Consider the following 23,517-nt stretch of genomic DNA (forward strand, 5'->3'; position numbering starts at 1 on the left):
ATACATGGAAGAAAGAATTTTCATTCCGTAAAATAAAAAGCTAACGAACTACTATTGTTATAGCAATCTTATCATCGTTCTAAAATAGACCCGTTTTTCATGCTTATTTATTCTAACTATAGTTAATGTATCAAGTTTAGTCACGTGGCTCCCATTGTTATTTTGTGCATCCAGTCTTCCGAAAAATCCTTTTAATAGAATTGGCAAATCATATACAGTCTCTCTGAACGCGGAGCATAATCCATTGAAACGTACGACAATTGAAACAATACTATTTTATTATTATTGTTCCTCAAAAATATTAAAATGGACTAAATTCAAATTTGAATTCGAGGCTTGAACGTGATCAGGATTCGGATGTGGTTTTCGAAAACCCTGCCTTTCCAGTTGGTAAAATGGCTAACGAGACTGGCACACGAGATCTTGGGTTAGGTACTCGATGGGAAATCATCAAACGCACTTTGTTAAGATCCTATTATAAAATTTACACTTTAGTCATCCTGCACTAGCAGAAGTGGCAGTTCTTGGCACGTTCTGAATTGTAAGCAACCTACAACATACTGAAGTAGTTTGGGTTGTCTACGTGGGGTTTCTGAAATATTCTTTGCTTTTCGAACGTCCAGAGCGTGAGACCTTCCAATCTGTTTCCTAGAGTCGAAAACTGAAAAAAAAATGCTTCGTAAGTAATTTGCACGCAGTGGCTCAGTGGTAGAGAGTTAACCTTTGGTGAATGGGGTCCTTGGTTCGATCCCAGCTTGCTCCTTGGAACTGTACAGTGGACGAACACCGTGCGTGTGGGTTTTCTCGGGGCTCTCCCGCTTCCTCCCACTTTCTTCATTCCACCATTTCATTCATTTCTCATCATCACCGTCTCCTGTAACCTAGCAGGCATAATCGTGGGATATAGAACTTACATATTTCATTTCATTCATTCATTGATCAGGAAAATTGAAGAAAGAAAGAAGAAAAGCAATTGTTTTATAACTAAGTTTTCTGCTGCATGTTATTTACATGATCCACACCCGTCGAAAATCTAAATGTATAATTTGCCCCACCCTCCGTAAACGTGGGAGTGAATTATCGCTTCGAATAGATGATTGAATAGCAGAAGGATAATTTTGTTTATTACCGTTTAGAAATAAGAGGAAACAGAATATTATTAATGGAATAAATAGTATAAAAAAACATAATATAAAGGTATAGTAATCATATTAATACTAAAGGGATACAAGAGTGGGGTAACGCGGAGGTCGCGGCCCCCATTTCCAAAAAAATATGTACGGTGTCCCCCTAGTTTCTAAAAAAAATACAATGGGCAAAGATAGGCAGGGGGACGCGTCCCCCCAATATTTTGAAATACGAAATATTCAATATTTTATTTTAATTTAATTTATTTAGATACTCACTAGCAGTTAGATCATTTCCTTTGATGTCCCCCCCCCAAATTTTACATGCCAGAGACGCCAATGCCGCTACCTACCGTCCCACTACCTTTTCACAAACACTTTTACTCGTATACTAAGTCATACTAATTATAGAACCAGCTGTTAAGTGACTCGAATGATGACATTGGTCAGAGCCCACTAAAAGCTACGGCCGGCCACGAAATCATTATTCAGATCATCAGGTCTTCCTATACCCGAATGTTAATTCAACTATATAAAGTTTCCCCCCACTGTATAATGCTAGTCAACACAGACTGCTGTGACCGTATATATATAGTGGTCCATTTATAAGGATAGTAAATATCTCAGAAATCGTAAAAGTCAGAGAAGCGAAATTTTGCACCAAGAAACTATAGAGAGGGGGACAACGTCCTAGATATTTTGTAACATCACCGGATGAACAGTGTTGCCAACCCAACGTAAAGTTATATTTTTCTTAAATGGCACTAAGTCAGGTTATTACATATTTCAAATCAACATGTCAAAAGAATACTTGAAATACCACGTTTATTATTCAATGTTGCTAGTATCAAAAACATCCAACGTTTGGAAGCCTCTAACACATACAGCATAACGCAGATGGACAGGATAATACACATCGAAAGTACATTCGCGTTGTAAACCATGGTCATGGTATGACTTGTTTCGGATGAATAGGAACCAAGTTACCAGGGCTTTAAAATTTGAATTCTTTTGAAATGCTTTATTTCGAAAAAATTCTCAGATAAGTATCATATCTAGTTACTTGTATGATTTATAATAGACGTACAAATTGTTTTACCATTTACAGCACTTCGATACCTCAAACCGTTCCGGAGAAATGATAAACATTGCTGCGCTTTGCAACATTGCTTACATTATGTAACTGCTACAACCTGTTTAATAACAGCTACTAAAAGCTATTGCTGTAATGCTATAACAGAGAAGAAAAACAACATTCATTTTAAATATTTTCCAGAAACAACGTCATTTTCCGCAGTATTGTGAACTTTATCAATGTTTATCATATCTCCGGAACGGTTTGATATATCGAAGTGCAGTAAACAGCAAAATAATTTGTGCGTCGATTGCAAACCACACAAAAGAATTAAAATTTTCAAGCCGTGGTTAATTGGTTCCTATTCATTCGAAAGAAGTCATACCATGACCACGGTTTCCAACGCTAATATGCTTTCGATGTATATTAATCTACCCATCTGCATTGCGCTGTATGTATGTTAAAGGCTTCCAAACTTTTAATGTTTGTAATACTATAACATTCTTAGTTTGCAACACTGTTCATCCGGTGGTTACCAAATACTATATGTAAAAAGCAGTATATATATATATATATATAGGGGTATATCTAAATCTTAAAAAAAAATCTAAAACGTTTGCAAAAGTGTGAAAATCATACCTAGTATCGTGTGGGGCCTCCTTTTGCGTGCAAAACAGTTTGGATCCGACATGGAATTGACGTTTACAGCTCCTGAATCGTGGTGTGTGGAATTTTGTACCATTGTTCCTCCAAAACATGCTCCAGTTCCTTAAGGAATGCTGGTGGAGGGTGATGAGACCGAACACGCCTTTCTAACTCAGACCACAATGGCTCATGATGTTCAGATCTGGTGATTGTGAGACCCAGGGGAGGTGTGATAGCTCAGGATCATGCTCCTCAAATCATGATTTCACCGTTTTCGCAGCGTGACAGGGTGCCAAATTATCTTGATAGATGCCATCACCATCAGGGAACAATATTTGGGTCATGGGTAGAACCTGGTCCTCCAAAATGGCCTCATACGCCTTAGCATTCATCATTCCGTGCAGGGCTATCATGGGACCTGCAGAAAACCACGATATCACTGCCCATACTGTAACAGAACCACCCCCATGCTTTACAGTTGGAAGCAGACAGTCTATATCATAGGCCTGCGACGGTGTTCTCCATACATAAACACAACCGGTTGTTGGAAATAAGATGAAGGTCGATTCATCGGACCACATTACGTGTTTCCACTGTTCATGAGTCCACGCCTTGTGGTCCATGCACCACTGGATACGCCTCTTCGCATTTACTGCTGTGACCAGGAGCCCTGCCATGAATTTTCATTTTATGAAGTTCCCGTCGCATTGTTTTGTAGGTCGGAATTGAGTTCAGACGTAATTTTTATTGCAGTGGTCCTCTTTTTAGCTGCTACAATCCGTTTTAATGCCCTCCGGTCCCTATCTGACAGGATTGTCTTTTGACCACTATTGTGCTTTGCAGACGTCGTTTATCCATGAATTGTGTATGCCCTTGTGACATTGGACACAGTGCCTTTCGATATCCTCACAATGTTCGCCACTGTTGCCACTGAAGCTCCAAGCAGACGGGCACTAACGATCATGCATGCTTCGGTCAGGTCGCCCACTTTACCGCACCACTTTCACACCACGACACTCACAGGTGAACTGGTTACTGCTGACGGAAGAGGAAGGACCACATGACATATTGAAAACAAAAAACGATCGGCAACCGCAACACGTGTTATACAGTGGAGGGCCAAACTACGTGTCCTGTAGGAAGTGTTTTTAGGTTTTTTCTGTCTACCTCCCCTGGGTCCCATAATCATCAGATCTCAACATCATTGAGCCATTGTGGTCTGAGTTAGAAAGGCGTGTTCGGTCTGATTTCCCTTCAGCATCCTTTAAGGAACTGGAGCATGTTTTGGAGGAACAATGGTATATTATATATATATATATATATATATATATATATATATATATATATATATATATATATATATATATATATATATATATAATGTGTGTGTGTGTGTGTGTTCCATTTTGAGGTTTCATTCTTTTATTGTAACCGGAAGTAGTACAAATCTATTATAATTTCCGGTTTTAATATCAACCTCCACAGAGCAAAAACGATAATAAATAACCAGAAATAGCTTTTTGATATAGATTCAGGATTCAAAGATTACGTTTTATTTCGACCTTTATCTTTCACTTCAAATACGAAGTGATCGGTTTTAACACTGATTGCCATAGTGAAAATAAAGTTAAAAAAAAAAGAGAGAGAGAGAGAAGCATAGTTTTGAAATTCATTCAGTACCGTCTGGATATGTTTCATCTCCGTTTTTGTTTCAAAATAGAAAACTGTCTTGTTTACATTAGAGGAAACATCTCTACAAACACTCGGATGATAGCATTTATCGAAAACCACTTATCTGTCTTTGCTGAGAGCGAGATTTTGTGTTAATGGTAGCAATTTCTGAGAATAACAATCGATGGAGGAAAACCAACAGGAGAAACATGTTAGGATTGCTGCAGCTGATGTGGCCCATTACAGACTCTCAGTTGAAACAAACAAGCTGTGTCTACATAGCTACAGCACGAAATAAACTCATTAACCTTTTACTAATGCTACACAGCATTCCAACTGACTCTGGCGCAATATATTGCTTTTGTTCTATACCAATCCTGGGGAGCGTGTTCTGAGTGTACTCTATTTCAACCTAATACGGTTTTAAACCAAGACAAATGCTTGATTCCGGTGTCCCATTCGCGTTATATGTGCCAAGTATTCATCAGTTCATCCATCCTCTTTTTTTGTCTTTCGATGAATCGAGTCTAAGTAAAGGAGTTGACTAGCGATCTCTAGTCATCAGGAGGTTCTGATTCATGTGCCGCCAGGAGATATACATGCGTACTGTCAAACGAAACTATTTTTAATTTAACATCCCACGATTATATTATTGAGATTAAAGGAGAGGAATGATGAATCAAAGTGAACAGTTACAGAATGATTAATGGAATGAGAATGTGTAGGGAAATGTGAGAACAACCCCGAGAAAACTCAAGGACACGATACTGTGTACCATCAATTCAAACGCGCTGGAATTGAACTAGGAACTCCTTTATACCAGAAGTAAGCGATTAACCACTGAATGACCAAGGCCCTCGCTCAGTACTCAAGCTCATTATTGGCGCAAGGGTTCGATCCCAAATGAATACGCTTATAATGGACAACATCGTGTCCACGATTTTCTTAAGCATTCCCACTTCTTTGAAAACTTTCACCCCACCAATTACCCTCATAAACAATCATTAGCGTATATCTCCTCCCTTTGACGTTGAGACTAAATACGAGACGCATTCGGAAAGTAACTTCCGACTGGTCACTGTGCATGAAGTAGTGGGACCAGCAAAGTGGGACCAGCAAAGTAGTGGGACCAGTCTGTGCAAAGATGGTAGTGAAGTAGTGGGACTACCATCTTTGCACAGACGTGAGCGGTAGATCAGTCTGCATCCACCATCCAGCCGTGGTAGAGTGAAAGTTGTCTTATCACTAATTTCACTTTTGTAGCGTCTCAAAATGTGTGCTGCAATAGAAAACCCCACCAAGTGCGAGGTGCGTGCTGTTACACGTTTTCTTACGGCAAAACTATATTCGGCATCAGCTGTTCATCGGGAACTTTGTGCCGTATATAGACCAAGTGCAGTGAGTAAAGGAGTTGTTCTTGAATGAGTTCGTTCATTTAAAAGTGGACGAACAAATATTCATGACGAAGAGAGGAGTGGCAGGCCATCAGTGGTCACTGAAGAATTCATTCAGAAAATTGATGAAGAGATTCGTGAAAATCGACGTTTCACAATCTCAAGAGCTTTCCGATGAATTTCCACAAATTTCCAGGACTGTGTTATATGACGTAGTAACACAGAGGTTAGGCTACAGGAAGTACTATGGCTCAAAGCACAGGCGGGAGATTTTTATTCTGACGGAATTTCTAAGCTAGTGTAGAGATATAAGAACTTGAATGTTTATAGAAACTATGTTGAAAAATAGAACAAAGAAGTAGTTTTCACATGTATATAATAAATTTTTATTTACTTTGGTGTTCCTTTTTTTTTAATCAACCGGGGGTTACTTTCCGAACGGCATTCGTAATATTTTACGACAGACATCTTGAACTAGGTTTCTCCACTCTCCTTCAGTTCCGCCAGGCGAATCCGAGAATGGTGCCTTTAATATATATATATATATATACTCATTCACTCCGAAGATACTGATACCAGAATATGCACGAGGTATGCTTCTATTTATGCTAGGATTCTATTGTATTTTTAATAAGTGCTCATACTTCAGAACTCTTCAATATTCCCTCTGCACCTATTGTTCCTTTTTTAAATCACACTGTGAAAGTGCTCAAAAAGTAATTAAGTAAAGCGACAACTCACACACACCAAACCTATCACCTCACTCACCCAAAAATAATAATAATATCATCAACATATTAAGAAGCTAAGAGTTTACAGTATGCTCGATTATACGAGTTATACTAACCTCGGTAGTTTATATCATTTTAGGGCCATTTTCCTTGCCCTCCCCAAGGCTACGGTTCGCTGAATATGCGTAAGTCAAATTATCTGAACCCTCGTTCTATTCTGTATTTTAAGCCAATCTGGACCTGACTTACGAACATCTGAAATTAACTAAACGAAACGCCAGTATTCTAAAAATTAGTTACGCTATTACACCCTTCCTTACAGAACTGGCTTCCTAACCAAAATGTTACACTAAACATTTTCACAGTTTAAAGCCAAGTCTTGATTTAAATATTTTGTGATAGCTAGCTACAAGTTTCCCGTTACGTTCTGTAAATTAAGTCTATGTATATAAAAATGAAAGTCACTAAGTTTGTGAATTAACTCGTGAACCACCTTCCGGTCTCGATCAAATTTTCAACGTAGATGAGGTTCGGGCCTGGGAGTGTTTTTATCATTTCACATGACGCGCGGGAGCAGAATACTGTTGGAAGGTCCACTTTTGGTTGGGGAACATGGTGGTACTCTGTGGTTCCACAATGAACTCCAACACTGTGATCTGTTACACGGTAATGATGTCTCCACCCTTTGTTCGCAAAAATGGAGCCGTGTTGTGTGCTATTGAAGCACACACCACATCATGACTAAATAACTCGTGAATCACCCTATCGGTCTCGATCAAATTTTGAACATAGATGAGGTTCGGGCCTAGGATGGTTTATATCATTTCACTTTGATACAACCTAGGGGAGGTACAATATTATATTATATTATATTATATTATATTATATTATATATATACATATATATACACACACACATATATATATATATATATATATATATATATATATATATATATATATATATATATATATATATATATATATATATATAAATAGTTGCTCCATTTTGAACGTTTTTGTTCATGTAGTATTACCAGTGATCTAATGCTAGAAGTTTTGGTAGGTATACGCTGGACCGAAATATGCACTTGCGGGCAAAAGTGCATACTTTCAGAGCTAAAGCTGTCCAAAATCACGAAAAAGGCGAATTTCAAGAGGCCCTATTTCGAATTCGAGAAACTGTATGGTAGTCCTTATCAGTGTAAAGGAAGTCACGCTTACGCAATCCAAAAATGCATATTTCGTTAATGTTTAATGGGTGTACAGAGTATTTCATGCAGGGTGAAATTCAGAGACATGCCATCAACCGAATTTTAAGATATGGTCTGACTTTATGATTGGTCGAAAGTAGGCAAACGATAAGCCTTGATAGCAGTGAACATGGAATCCTTTGGCGCGATGTCGGAAGTGCTAAAAAGGATCGTCAACAGCACGGTCTCCCGTACTCGGGGAAAACGCATGCTGCAAGGTTTTCTTTCACGCTCATAACTGAAAAAATCGTTAAATGTGCCGTGACGAACGCCGTGCCGTGCATCACACGTTATTCCGAACACAAAAAAACAAACAGAGCTACCGGTCCCGAACACTTCCGACCTCCCTCCGAACTACTGGATATCCACTATTGTCAAGGCTTACCTCCTGCCTACTTTGGACCCTCCTTCAAATCAGGGTAGATCCGAAAACTCTATTGAGAGCATATATGAGAATTACACCCTGTAGAGAATACCCTGTACACCTATTGAAAATTAACGAAATATGCACTTTTGAATTATGTATATGCGTGGCTCCCTTTACACTGATAAGGACCATCATCCACAGTTTCTGGAATTCGAAATAGGGTCTCCTGAAATTTCTGTTTCGCGATTTTAGGCAATCCTAGCTCTGAAACTATGCACTTTTCGCCATAGGTCCATATGAACTTTTTCTCTTATTTTAATGTGAGGAATCAGCTCTTACAGTTTGTCGGTATAGTTCATTAACACCCTGTGTATATATAATGATCGGAAATTACCAATATTGGTGTCGAATCCATAGTTTTCGGGGTCGCTGAGACAAACAGTGACACTTCTGATGCTGTTTAAATCTAAATCCAGCCTCGCAGCTTGGGGAAGGGGGAAATATATAAAGGACTTGTGCATTTAAAGTTTTTCTTTCAACTCAATGAAGCAGGTAATCAACGTTAGTTCAAAACAAGAAAAGAAAAAAAATCATCCTCCTCCAATTTAATTTTTATTTGTGAGCCGGAATCCTATATTTGTGAATCATTGGTTTATATCAACACAATGTACTAGTATTTGGCCAACACCGAGTTACAGAAGAACACAATTCTATCAGTCTTGTATACGTAACTGATGGCATAGCACAATTAAAAGAAAGATACAGGAACGAAGACGGGTGTGTACAGACACAAACAATGAAGCAAACAGTGGGGCTGAATCTTTACAGATAGGCCTATATTTTTTTTACATTCAAATTCTGTCTAAATTGTTCCGAGGTGAACAATGAAGTACTGCCAGATACAAATACGAGCAATGAGAAAAACAATGCGTAAGACAGTTCATTAGGAACGATTCTGAGAAATCAATTCACATACTCATGGCGATACTGTAAAAAAGACAAACAGATCTAAACACATACAATTTCTGAGAACGAAAACATACTTTGTGTGCGAAGGGAACTATCCATTATTTTTAAATGTACTTAACTTTTTTTTTAAAAAACGAATTGAAGTAGTAACTTATCGATTTTCTAGTGGTGGATTGAGGGGGCCGCGGTGGCTCAGTGGTAGAGCGTTCACCTCTGGTGCTAGGGGTCTCGGGTTCAAACCCTGCTCCCGCCAAGTGAACTTTGTGGTGGACAAACACCGTGTGCGTGGGTTTTCTCGGGGTTCTCCCGTTTCCTCCCACTTTCTTCATTCCACCATTTCATTCATTACTCATTATCACCGTCTCCTTTAGCCTAACCGGCATAACCGTGGGACGTAAAACTCAAAATTTCATTTCATTTTCATTTTAGTGGTGGATTGAGTGTGACATTGATTTCCGATTTAGCCCTTGTTTTATGTTGCACGTGCTGTCAAGAAAAGGATGCAGTCCTGACTGACCGACGAAACTTTTGAAACAGCCTAAATAATGCGATCTTTCTCTTACCTTTCTGATTATAATTACAAGTTTTGCTGCAACACACTTTATAATAGACGGGCATGCATTTAAGAGCCTGCCATACTAAAAATAATACAAAATTTATCATCATTTTTCTTTTGCTTGTTTATTCATAAGTGAAAGGAGATAATGAAATGCAACTTGCCACAATCATAAATAATGTTATTCTACAATAGAAAATATGAACTTGAAGAATATTCGAGTGTTAAGAAGCACTGAAACAACTGACGTGATTTTTGTCCCAAGCAGGGTTTACAACAGTCGAACCGAAATAGAGTGCACTAGCCATGTGCTTATGGGGAGGCTTTTGAGTTTTCATGATCTGAGTCCTTATACAACACAAAAGGCTATGAGTATAAAGGATTGGGCCTACTATAATACAGACTCGGAATCTGAACATGGCTTGATCCAGCTGTAGTTTGAGAGTACAAAGACCATCATACAAGATTAACCCTCCAATAAGGATGTTCCCTACCGCGCTATCGCCTCCAAGAAAGGTAGGTTACAGAACCGCCACTGGCCCCGGCTGTGAGAAGATTTTTCTTCAGGCATGCTAAGATGATACTGAGTGTTCAAGTCTTCATGCTGTTTCAAAGTGTTATAGCCTTGAAAACGGCTAATCGCATTTGAATGAAACGTCACCTTGCGAAAGAGGGAGTATTTTAAGTTTCATTTGGTTGGTGGGATGTTACATGTAGAAGCGACACGCAACCTCCCGTCACTGAGGGAAGAGTTCGACTATGGATTTTACGTGAGCCGCAGCCCAAAGGGATACTAACTCATGAGGTTGGACCTCACGAGTTCGGAACTTACGCTCAGTCGACCTCACCCTTACGAATTGAGCATGATGTTGAAATAATATTGCGACTGTGATGTTGAACTGATATGAGTGTAAGAATGAATGAGGATAGCCCAAAGTGAGCATAGTCCAAAGTGTGGCCAAATTATGTACAGTTAACATTTGTGAACCGAAACTTGATATAACTACAAATATTTTGGGTTTTGTAACATTTATATTGTTATTTAAGCCAACTCAGCACTTTGAAATCGGATGGTGTGTGTATGAACTTACAGGGGAGATCGGGGTAATATCGAACATTTTAGTTTTGGTCTTGAAAGATTCTCTTTAAATAGTACCTACAGCTGTATTCTCCCGGGTTCGATTCCCAGTGGGGACACTCGGTCGAAAATGTAAAACTTTTTCAGGCCAGCCATCCTGTATGAGGTTTTCCTCATTCACACCAGGCAAATGCCGGGGTGGTACCTAACATTCCTTCCATCCCCAATCCTTTCTTCCTTGCATTTTCCCGGATAGTGTGCTCGCCGAGGGACGTTATCCCTCAAATGTGACGGGCTAACATGGTCATCGATGTTGAAAGCCCAGAAATCTAAGTCCTAAATCCCAGAGCTGTATTCTATCGGAGAGACTTGGTAATATGTGACTCACAACTCGGTGACAGTCGGTTGAGCAGACTGGCGGCAATCGCATATTTTGTCGTTTTTCCGTATTGCCTCATAACTTTGGGTCTTCATTCTAGTGTAGGTAAGTTTACTTCTACAGTACTATGCCTTGATTATCAGATCAGGACATACATTATTAGTCATATCTAATTTTAGCATTAGTTTTATGTAATACAACTAGTCTTAATACACTTCAACAAGTAGTTCCAACCTTTATAATAAAATGGCACCTCACGGGGCAATACAGAACGAAGTTCTTCATTGCCCTGGAGTCGAATGCCGAATGTAAGAATTCGACTCAAAAATTGTAGTTCTCGGAAACGGAAGGCTAATGCATACATTTGTGATTTCTATACTTAGACCTAATACTGTTTTCACTTCTATGAATATATGTTTCACTAGAGTTGCTTTTGTTTAGCCTATAAAAAGCTTTCCTTTGAAATAATCAAAAGATAATACGTGAGTATCCTTAAGTTCTATATAGCATATTGTATCTATTTTTGCTTGGCTTCTTCATTATTACTGGCGACGCAACAGTAACACACATACTCCTTAACGGTGCCACGCATATTGTAATGCAATAAAAATTTTAAAGCAAGTTAAGTACAGCTTTCAGTTCATAGCCCCAGTTAGTATCTGCTTTTACACTAACGCCAGCTGCGTGACAATTTGTATAAAACGCAAGGTAACCAAAAAAAAAGTTCTTGCAGTTTTTGACGTGCCCACAGAAAGGAAATGAAAGGACGCACGTGTCTGCCAAAGTCTGACAATCGACTTTCAGTAATACAGACACGTTGTGCGCATACAACAGCCATAGCTAGCCAGTGTCGAAGAGTCTGCTGCCGCATGCCAGGCATTTTGAGAGAATGCAGCGAACGAACGCACCGTCAGGTATTGGTTCCAGAAGTTCCATTTGGGAGATGTAAGCCTTTTGGATGAACCTTGCACTAAACGACCACATGTGTTGGATGACGAGGCCCTGAAAGCAGTAATCGAAGAGGACAGTGGTCGAACATGTGATGAACTTGCAGAAAGGTTCCATGTTTCCGCTCAAACAACAGACTGTACCTGCATAAGATAGTGAAGTCATACAAGTTAAGCAAGTGGGTACCCCACACATTGTCGGCAGTTAAAAGAAACAGCGAATGACAGTTTGCTTGTCCTTGCTTACTCAGCATCTGAACACAATCTCTTTGATCACTTCTCACTGGTGACGAACAGTGGGTCCCCTATGACACTCCCAAGCGTACTAGACATTAGTTGTCGCCACGTAACCCTGTTCCTCACACCTCAAGACCACCTCTGTAGCCACGAAAGGATATGCTCTCTGTATGGTGGAATTGTAGCCAACTAGCCGAAAGTCCCACTACCCCCTACGTACGTGAGATAAGCACTCGTTCTGTACGGGTTTCTTTGCAGATAATGAGCTAACTATTATATGTTTCATATTGTATTGTATTAAGTGTATTTTATTGATCCTACAGATCGTGTGATCCATGGTTGATGAGTCACCGCATACCATGGAGAAACGGATTGTAACGGGTACCAAGGCTCATGAGCGATCTCAAACAGATAAAACAATGATAAAATTCAAAGAATTACGCTGCAAGTTTTAACCAACCCTCTTCTACTCAAACAAACGATATTGCTGTACGAGAAGCTTTTTTTGAACAGGTTGCAATGTTGCAGAGAATTACACGCCGTACCTGGAAGCGAATCGTTCTCTGTAATAAAAATAATGGCATACACAAAAACATCTGGAACAAAATGTTGTCTATTGCCTCAGATTAGATATACCTTCAGTTGTTATACTCTGTTCACTTCAGTTCCAGCAACCATATTCGTAGCATACATAGGAGGCAAATTGACTTTCGGCTCACCCTGTACATATAAACGTGTTCAACGCCAAAACGTTTTTAGCTCAAGTCAACACGCTACCTCCTATCCGACGCTACGATTTTTCTTTAGCATATATTTTTAAATGAAGTTTTTATCTTATAATTCGATAACACTACTAAAATTGGTACAGAAATTATTGAAAAAAAAAAAAAAGTTACGCAAACACCGGCGACAATATAAACCTAGCAAAAGCGGTGCATCCCTTGAGGAATATTCGAGGGTCAATATCTTTGAAATCGATAAACCGATTTGAGTGGTTTTTTTTTTTTTTTTTTTTTTTTTAACATCACAAGAGACACACACAAAAGTTCTTTAACAGAGAACAACTCATGCATCAGTTCCTCATATAACGTCGGTTGATTGTAAAGAAAGAATTTGTTCTAGAGGTATCGATTTTATTTCCTAACAGCTGTACCGAAACAAAACCAGCAATAGAAGCCACACTTTCCGATTCCTCAAAACGCCCGAACTGATTTAGCAGAAAGCTTCACATAATACCGGAGAAGCTTCTATTGTTACTGTTAACGTTCGCATCCTTCCACCGTGTGCAGCTGTTTCCACAAAGAAAGATACAGCACGAGCCTACCTATATTCCCGCAAGTATAAGCTGAAAAATACATTGGTAGTTCAAAATCATATAACGATGAAAAGTTTATTGTGGTTTAGTTGCCGGAGTTCTCGCTTATAGGGCAAGATTTGATTTACAGTGGATAGGGTAAGATTCGGATCCAATGTTAATTGAAATTATGTTATTATTATTATTATTATTATTATTATTATTATTATTATTATTATTATTATTATTATTATTAACGCCCAATGGTTATGATCATTAGGCTAAAGAAAACGGACGACTAATGAAAGCAAATTATTGTGAAATTAAATTTTTGTGCTCTCCCACCGGGAATCGAACTTAGGACCACGTATATCTGCAAGCGACTAGACCAGGGGAGAAGGCCACACTCCGACATTAAAAACTACTATTAATCCTTTTGAGACAGACTTTTTAAGTTAAATTTTAGACTTTTTAAGTTAAATTTTAGTTGAATTTTAGTCAAGCAGCTATTGCGTCGAGACTATCTATTGTACGATCATGGTTCATACCTCGTTTTCTGTTTGTGATGAAACAGTGTTTCCAACTGTACTAGTCAAATTTCCATAATAAGTTATGTACTTCAGGCAATAAAATTTCCTCCCGCCCCAAAATGGGAAAAAGGATTTTTTAAAAAAGTACCCGTTTCCCGCGAATTTCTCCCCTCCGGTACACGACACGGACGTGTGAATGTTACCAAAAAACTTTGCATCATTCCGAACAAAACGAGGTATGAATCATGATCCTGGGGTAAATAGTCTTGGTGCTAAAATTCATTTACTATTTTTCCCCGACCCATTTTTTTCTAATAACTACTAATCTATTGTTATTCAATAAGCTCTAGTGTCAACAGACTTTATCGTAGGATCATATCCGTACCTCATAATGAAGCAATGCTTCCAATTGTAAGACTCAAATTTCCCTAGTATGTACCACAAGTGAAAAAATTCCGCTTAAATTGGGAAAAAGGTATTTTTGTCAGGAAAAAAATGACTTTTTCGGGAATTTGTTCCCCCAGGTACATGCTAGCGCCACGTGAGTGATACGGTTTGAAACACTGCTTCATTACAAATAAAATTAGGTACGAACCATGATCTTACAACAAACACTATTGACACTAGAGTTTATTGAATAACAATACATATAGCAATTATTACCCAAAAATGGGGAGAGGAATTTAGTAAATCAGCTCTAGCACCAAGACTATTTATTCTAGGATTATGATTTGTTCGTATTGAAGCAGTTGGGGCGGGAGGGGATGTGTTTCCAATCATACCACTTGTATATCCCTATCATGTACCTGAGGGGAGGAATTCCCGCCCAAAATGTATAAAGAAGTACCGGCAAATTCAAATTTTCAAAAATTCCCTTTTTCGGAAATTTATCTCCTTAGGTACATGACAGCGCAACCGTAGTGGTACCGTTGGAAACGTTCCATCATTATGAACAAAATAAGGTACGAACCATGATCCTACAACAAATCGGGATGAACTGTAGTTACTTTACTAAACACATTGACTAAAAATGTGTAATAGGGGAAAAAATCAGATTTTTTTTTTTTTGAAAAATCTCTACTTTCCCTATGATCATGGTTCCCACCTCGTTTTCTTTTTCTTTTTTTTTCGAAAATGATGCTAGGTTTTAAATGGTACCACTCACATTTGTCTTGTCGCATATCTATAACTGTCTTGTAAAAATATAATTTGATAATTTTGCAAGATACTTTTAATACTAATGCTATGTGTATAATCGGGAAATGTATATTTGTTGTAAATTTCATAGGAAAAGAATTATAAATACGAAAATTAGAATGAGTAAAATAAAATGTTGCTAAATGGGCAAGAAAATTTTATTTTCGTTTTATTGTTCTTGTTTACTGCTCTTTTGATATGAAATTTGCCACATACATGTCCTTGCCGATTATACACATACCAACATTACCGGTATAACAAATACCGGGCGAATTCGTTATCAAATTATATTCCTACAACATGTTTATAGACATGCTACAATTTTGGACATGAGTGTACCTGAAGGGAGGAATTCCCGAAAAAGGAAAAAGTCTTCTAGAAAATTCCCTTTTTTCCACTTTGGGTGGAATATTCCCGCTTCTGATACATAATAGGGAAATTCGAGTGGTAGTTGGAAACACACTTTCATTACGAACACAACGAAGTACGGACCATGATCCTAGAATTAATAGTGGTGTCAGGATTTAAAAAAAAAAAAAAAAAACTAAAATTTACCCTTTGCTTTTTTTTCGTGCATATTTGTAACGTCACTGCCCCCAGGCATCGAACGTGTGACTACAAAATGCTCATGAAACATATTCTTTGATGCTTCCCCGCTTGAATGAATGCAAAAAACCCAGTGTGAAAAGCTTTATTAGAGATTTATAAAGCAAATTCCGAGATCTGTAAAGTCCCCAAAGAGTTACAATTCTAAGTGCTCAAAATGTAACGTAAAACTAACTAAAAAACTGAATTACACTGCTTGTAAAATTTCAAAGGAAGACTGTTACTATATTTTAAAATAGATTTTCAAAGCCGGAAGATTTAAACGTTATTATTGTTATTACGTTTATTATTATAATAATAATTTTATGAGAAGTAACAGCATTTCGTGTTCCATTACTTTTGTATAATTCCAGTACGACTTTTCCCCTTTTTTGCTCACAATATTATTTATCTGTAAAATAATTCTCCACTGAATTAGTAAACTTTGCGGTTGTTGCACACCTGACTTTGTAGTTATTGTTGAGCTCACAATGTGTTACGTTGTCTTTCCGAGAATAATTCTGGTTCATGTAACTTTATCTCAACATAGAAAAGTATTTCTCTATACGTTAGAATTAAAAGAAGAAACCTTTCAACCATTTCTAGTGGGTGCTAACGTGCTTCCGATTCCAAGTCAAGTCGTAGGTTTAACATCTCACATAGTCTCGGTGCTGAAGGGGACGCGGTAAACTTCAAATCAATCAAAACTTTCAATAAGCTTCCGCTGAGAAATTTGGAAATTTTAAGTATGAAATGTATACTTCAAGAAGATATTTACACACGTGATAAATACACCTCTAACTATAATAATGCAGATATAATATATAAGCGTTATTAGGATGTGCAGTAGTCCTTCGTACGACAAATTCTACATTAGATTTAGTCTCTCTCACTGACCTGAAACAGCGCCTGTCTGTGGCGATTACACTTTCCACATTGCCCCACTCTCAGGCTCCTCCAATACACTACAGTCGCTCATGCAAATTCTCGTTCAAACATACCTAGAAGAAATGTTAAATGGTTATGAGAACATAAGCTTTACTATTGTGTCACAGGAAAAGACTGTATTTCTAATCATCATGAAACAATATTGCATATCGGTATTTTTTTTAAACGAATAACACATACACCGGAGGAGTACAAAGAATAACATTTTACAGAAGAATATTGTTGCTAGCTGATATTTAGCGTCCATTTTCAGAACCAAGGCTATATAAAACATGGATATAAAATTTAATGTGAAACCTGAACCACCCTAATGCGTTCAAATTTCAAGTTTCTCCCACTGACAATCAAATCCTCGTGCAAGAAAACTGTACCCGCTAACCACTAGATCAATAGGGAAGGCATTGTACAGACAATATATACTTTCGAGTGTAAATAGCATTGGTAATCCTTTGTCAAGAAATTACCAGGACTATTACCAGATTTAATGGATGGATGCAGAATATTCCAACAGGAAAGAGAAAGCTTCAAACGTTAATCGTAAAATCAAATTTACAATAACAATGACTATATAATCGAAACTCCAAAGCTTTCTTTCTTTTTTTTTTTTTTTTTTCAGAAGAGTTATCAACTATGTTACAATTATTTAATTTTTAAAGTAGCCGGCCCTCTCAACGGTTTTAGTTGTAGTGAGCGCGACATTGGTGCACTGGATCCCGAGTTCGATTCCCGATTAGCAACTCTTGAAGTTTTGAACGCATTCCGGTGGTTAGTGCCGTGCCGTGCGGGAGGGGGGGGGGGCGAGCGGGGCGAAGGGCCCGGACGCCGAAGGGTGGAATTCGGGAAGAAAAAAAAAAAAGGAAAAATAAAGAGGAAAAATTACTTGAAATCCTCTTCCTGCTTTAGGAAGTAGTCCTATAATGTTACTCATGTTAGGAAAATGCATGTGCACATATATAAAATGGAAGGAAAAAATAAAAAGTGCTAAAATTAAGGAAAATCCGGGTTTATTTTTGAAAAATTTCTTACGCTTCGCGCCAAGTATGGTGGCGCTTCGCGGTTGGTCTGTCGACGTCACTCATGTACGAGGGCGCCGATTTTCCATGGCATAGCCCTGATGATGGCTTGGATTTTACCTTAAACTGTGGGTCCACGTCTCAATCTCGGTGCTGAAAAAGGACGTGAACTCCACCTAATCAATTAAATGGGCAGGTTTAAAATAATAATAATAATAATAATAATAATAATAATAATAATAATAATAATAATAATAATAATAATAATAATAATAATAATAATAATAATAAAAGTTTAGCTCATCCTTATGTTTTGCGTACTTATGCAACAGCGAAATTATGAAAGGCGAAACCTACTAGTAACGTGGACTCTGAACCACGGTCAGGACTTAAACCCTGCGTACTTGGTACGTTCACAGACCAGATGCGCACTCACGGGTTTACCGGGTCCGGATCCCTCCCTTTCCAAACTTTGTAACTCAAAATACATTTTTACATTTCTCGATAAAACTATATTTGTTTAACATGGAATGATTGATGTAGCATGAAACAATCTAGCTCTCATTTTTTTTCCCCCTGAAAATATAGGTGGAAGTATTTTACAATTACTTATAGTATTTTCAGGTGCAGAATAATTCTCGTTCAATACTATACAGATGTAGTGGCTTCTAGTATTGGATTCAATCCCAACAAAAATTTCTGGGTGTGCGCCTTTCCAACGGAGCTGGATTACAGGAATGAGGTAACAGGAGCACAACAAGAAGTGTGGATAAATAATCAAAGACATCAACTGATATTGCTGAATTCGTAAGGAATGACACGCAAATACTATTAGATCCTGATACCTGCCAACACATCAATTATGTTCAGCGACGTGATCAATATGAACACTGACTGTGAGTTACTGACAGTCCCACGAAATTCTAACAGCTTGGTGCTAACAAAATTACATAAACGATAGTTAGTTTTGTGGAATTCAGTAATTACAAGTAGTATATGTGTTAAGAATGTATTTCACCAAAAGGAAAATAAATACTATCTGCTAGTTAACAATGTATTTTGCTACATATACAGTATGTAAATACAGAACAGTCTTCCAGCAAAATAAAAAAAAATGTCCATCATTGATGGCCACGAACATACTATCTCGCGCCACAAATATTCATTTTCAATTTTCTCGGGAAATATACGTCAGAATTTACTATACACAAAACATAGTTTGTTCTGGTTGATGGGATATATCGATTACTATCACTATATATCTCATCTTTGGACAATATTTTAATTATAGCTAGAGAAATTACAATATAAGAGTTAATGAGATTACATTTCATTAACCATATAATCGTATGACAAATGTATGGGTAGAGGGAGAGAAAATCGAAGACGTTAAGACGTTCCCCTATTTAGGAAGTCTAATATCCTCGGACGGAAGAAGTGAGAAAGACTAGCGCAGGCTAAACAAGCATTCAATAGGAAAGGAGGACTACTAACATCAAGAAATGTATCGTTGGACGTTCGAAAACGATTCATTAAGACTGGTATGAAGCGTGGTGCTTTATGGATCAGAGATGAGGACATTGACAAGCGCTGAAATATCCAAGCTGGAAGCATTTGATATGTGGTGTTGGCGCAGAATGCAGCACATATGAACCGAAAGGAAAAGGAACGAAGACGTACTAAAGGAAATTAATGAAGGACGAGAGATCATTAAGGTTTTGAGCAATGGTGACATTGTTGGTCTCGAAATGGAAAAAATAAAATGAAATCTTTGAGTTTTACGTCCCACTATTACGCCGATTAGGCTAAAGGAGACGGTGATGATGAGAGATGAGTGAAATGGTGGAATGAAGAAAGTGGGAGGAAACTGGAGAACCCCAAAAAACCCACGAGCACGGTGTTTGTCCACCACAAAGTTCACTTGCCGGGGGCTGGGATCGAACCCGGGACTCCAGGCACCAGAGGTGAACGCTCTACCACTGAGCCACCGCGCCCTTAAGGTCTCGAAATGGATGTCTCTCGGGACATCACTGAGTTCTGACGGAATTTCGCCGAATCCTTGCAGCCACGGCTTTAACTGTCTGTAGTGTCCTCACTGTGCGCGATCTGCCCCTATGCTGCCGGTCACTAACACTTTTCATTGTAACGTTGAATATTGCATTAAGGTAGGTTTCCATTTTACATGAATCTTGTAGCTGTCATTAAAAATAAAATCTTGCAACCCGATCTTTCTATTTATTCTTTACACATTACAACTTTCTGAAAGCAAGAAAGATATCTCCACCCATGCAGCACTGCAATCTAGTGGACAAATAGTGAACCTCCTCATTAAAAATGTGTATTTTGGCGTGCTTTCCATCCCTGTCCGAAAGATTCCGTTGTTTCAGAAGCGGCAAAATTGGTTTCTCTTTATGTCAGTAAGAGGGCGATAGCAGGTTGCAAGCAAGACGACCCAGAAAGTTGCACATGGTTTAACTCGTTGTAAGATGGAGAAAAGTGTTGTATGTCCCTTTCAAGACTACGTTTGCATGGAGAAATATTATACGGTTGAAGATTTTTTTATGACTGCCACAAGATTAGGGATGCGCACGAGACGAGTCGAGACAAGATTTTCCTGACAAAATTCGAGTCGAGACACGGTTCTTCCAATAGAGAAATACACAGTTTTCGAGTCGAGACATCACTTCTACAGCATATTTTCGAGACGAGACAGCCACAAATCTTCTCTCGTGCGCATCCCTACACAAGATTCATGTAAAATGGAAACGCCGTCTAAGACAAATCGTTTACTGATTATCAGGAATTTCAGAGTGGCGAAAATCCTTGATTAGCACGGAGTAGCAAAATAATTCAGAAGAGGTTAAATGACTACCTCTCCCTTCATTCCCGATTTTGGGCTATGATGGGTTATATTAAGAACACCATGCAAAATTTAATGCAGCTTCCAATTTATTGGTTCATGTGGAATTATATAACCACGCGTTCTAATCACAACCTTGATTTTCTTCGGCATGCTGTCAATGTAGGAAAGGATGGCATTTATGTCGAGTTTGGACCATTCCGTAAGTAAATGGATGTATTTTGCTACTCCAGGCCAGTGTAAAAAATGTTCCGCAAGGACCGTATTCCGTAATATTTTATCCGGTGTGCTTACGATACAATCATGAAATAAAAATCATTTAATTATCAACAACTAAGCCACATGGCATTTCAACCAGCATTAATTTAGAGCAGTGTTTCTCAAACTTTTTCATTCGTGGAACCTTTTCACGTCCAAAATAAAACGGCGGAACCCACGAAAATAGTATTAAATTATTCGACAAATTATAATAGTAATCCTATTTATTATGGACTATCATTGAACAGAAAAGTACTTTTTTTTTAATTTTGTATTATTATGGAAGTTAGTATCACACTATTATTTTAAAATGCAATAATTTTAAATTACTGTAAATATGATCACAAACTGTTTTATATGCACATGAAAATCTAGGTTTCATAAACACCATAATATTTACAGTAATTTAATACTTTGAAGTGTTTACGAAAGCCTAATTGCTAAAATGTGGCATGAATCATTTTTCATACAAAACATATTACATTTGCTGAGACTTCAGTGGATGGAGTGGGCTTGTTTATTTGCGCCTGCAGCGTTCTTTAATATCAAGTTTATGGCGGAAAGCTACCGTCTCATATCTGGTTCCGCATGCAGTCTGTTTCGGTATTTGCTTTTGGTAGTCATATACACAGAAAATCCAATTTCACATAAATAGGTACTTACAAAAAGCAAGTAGCACCTCAACAGCTTTCCTCGGGTATTTTTCTCCCGAGGAAACCCCGATAACCCCGAGTATTTTTCTCTCAACTGGCACCAGAAGTCTATCAACAAAAGCTTCTTGAACTGAAGTTGAAGGAATGAATCCGACCCCAAGTCTATTAGTTTCTCGTATTCGTCAACGGTGAGGCGAGGAGGCTTTCCTTGGATGCTACATGGATTTTTGGCCCACTAATGTTGATATTCATTTTATTTTTCTGGAAAATACTGATTTACAGTCTGCTGCAAATTCTCCAAATGTTCAATGTATTATTTATTAATGTCATCGAATTCTCCGAGATTCCCTTCGTTCTCCTCAAGGAAATCTTTCAATGCAGGAAACACATCATATTCGCATTGAATGACATTTTTGCTCCAGAACTGTAACTTTCTCTTAAAAGCTGTGATTTTGTCCTCTGCTTTAAATACATTTGCGTTCTTTTCTTGCAGGAACAGACTGACTTTCACGAATATGTCAGCTAGATATAGCCACTGTTAATTACTTAAACTTTTAAACAGCTCGAGGTGGTGATTGATGAAGAAAATACTTACCTCATCTCTTAGTTCGAAGAGCCTGCTTAAAACTTTTCCGCGAGAAAGCCATCTGACTTCTGAATGGAGAAGGAGGGACTGATGAAAGCTTCCCATGTCGTCACAAAAAATTTTGAAGGGTCTTTCATTTAGGCTTGTCACTACTTTATTACGGACGTTTTTGTGGGGCTGTGGCATTTTCTTTACGCCAGTGCTTGACAGTGCAATATACAGTGACTACTTTTGCAATTTTACGCCACTTTATGCGTGTGACGACTCCAGCTGTTTTTCCTACCATTGCCTTAGCACCATCAATGCAAACATTAACGCAGTTTTCTCATTGTATCTGATTTTCTTCTAAATATTCATTAATTTTTAAAATTTCTGACCCAGATGCATTACGTGGGAGGTTTACATAATAGCATATCTTCTTCCACAGTTTCTTCATAATGGTAACGTACAAGCACAAGCAGAACAGCCAGACCTGCTACATCTATTTGTAGTGTAAAGGGAGATGACTTGAGCCGACGGTTCAACTCTTATGAAACCTGGCATATCTTCAATATGACGTGCGACTGTGTCATTTGAAAGTGGCACTAAAGAGATTTGTTTACCAGATTTATCATTTATCATGCAGTTAATTATGCCAATCGCGCAAGGTTTCATCATCTGTTTATCGGCTATAGTGTGGGCCTCGCCTGCGCATGCTACTCTATAATTTACAATGAAAGATGCTTCTGTTGCTTTTTCATTCATACTAAATGACGTCTGAGGTAAGCTATTTTGTGAATTTAGTAACTCACGACGTTTTCTCTCATTTTTTGTTTTGAAACTCAGGATGATTTGTTTCAAAATGACGCCGTAGGACCATGGAACTGTTAGGTAAAGCTCTACCATATATTACACACCGAGGGCTGCTTTAAGCATCCATGATGCCCGTGTTTAAATAACATCATATTTACTTTTTTTTTTTTTTTTTTAACTTACATGTATCGTTTTGGATGCTGGACTCACATTTTGGAATGATGAGTGATTCTGTTGTACAACAGGATCTTGAGTCCTCATTTCCTTTTCATCAGGCACATTTTTGCTTCAGCCACATTAGAAGACGTGTAAGGTTTGTTACAATTAACTGAAACCTTTAATGACCCTGTTTTCAGCCACCGATCCATTTTG

General features: G+C 38.1%; 1 protein-coding gene across 2 annotated transcripts in view; it reads right to left on the bottom strand.

The window, feature by feature from the left end:
* The window catches only part of LOC145671278 (7SK snRNA methylphosphate capping enzyme-like), a 244,059-nt gene that overhangs the window by 125,335 nt on the left and 95,207 nt on the right, over window positions 1-23,517 (bottom strand). The window contains exon 2 of one of the 2 annotated variants that reach the window (XM_081740225.1): window positions 16,933-17,036. The exons of the other annotated variant lie outside the window; for it this stretch is intronic. The gene's annotated coding sequence lies outside the window, so the exon portion shown is untranslated. The remainder of the gene's footprint in view (window positions 1-16,932; window positions 17,037-23,517) is intronic. 2 annotated transcript variants of the gene reach the window in all.

Source organism: Thermobia domestica, chromosome 15 (genome assembly GCF_964235325.1).
Source record: "Thermobia domestica chromosome 15, izTheDome1.hap1.1, whole genome shotgun sequence".
In the NCBI taxonomy this organism is placed as follows: domain Eukaryota; kingdom Metazoa; phylum Arthropoda; class Insecta; order Zygentoma; family Lepismatidae; genus Thermobia; species Thermobia domestica.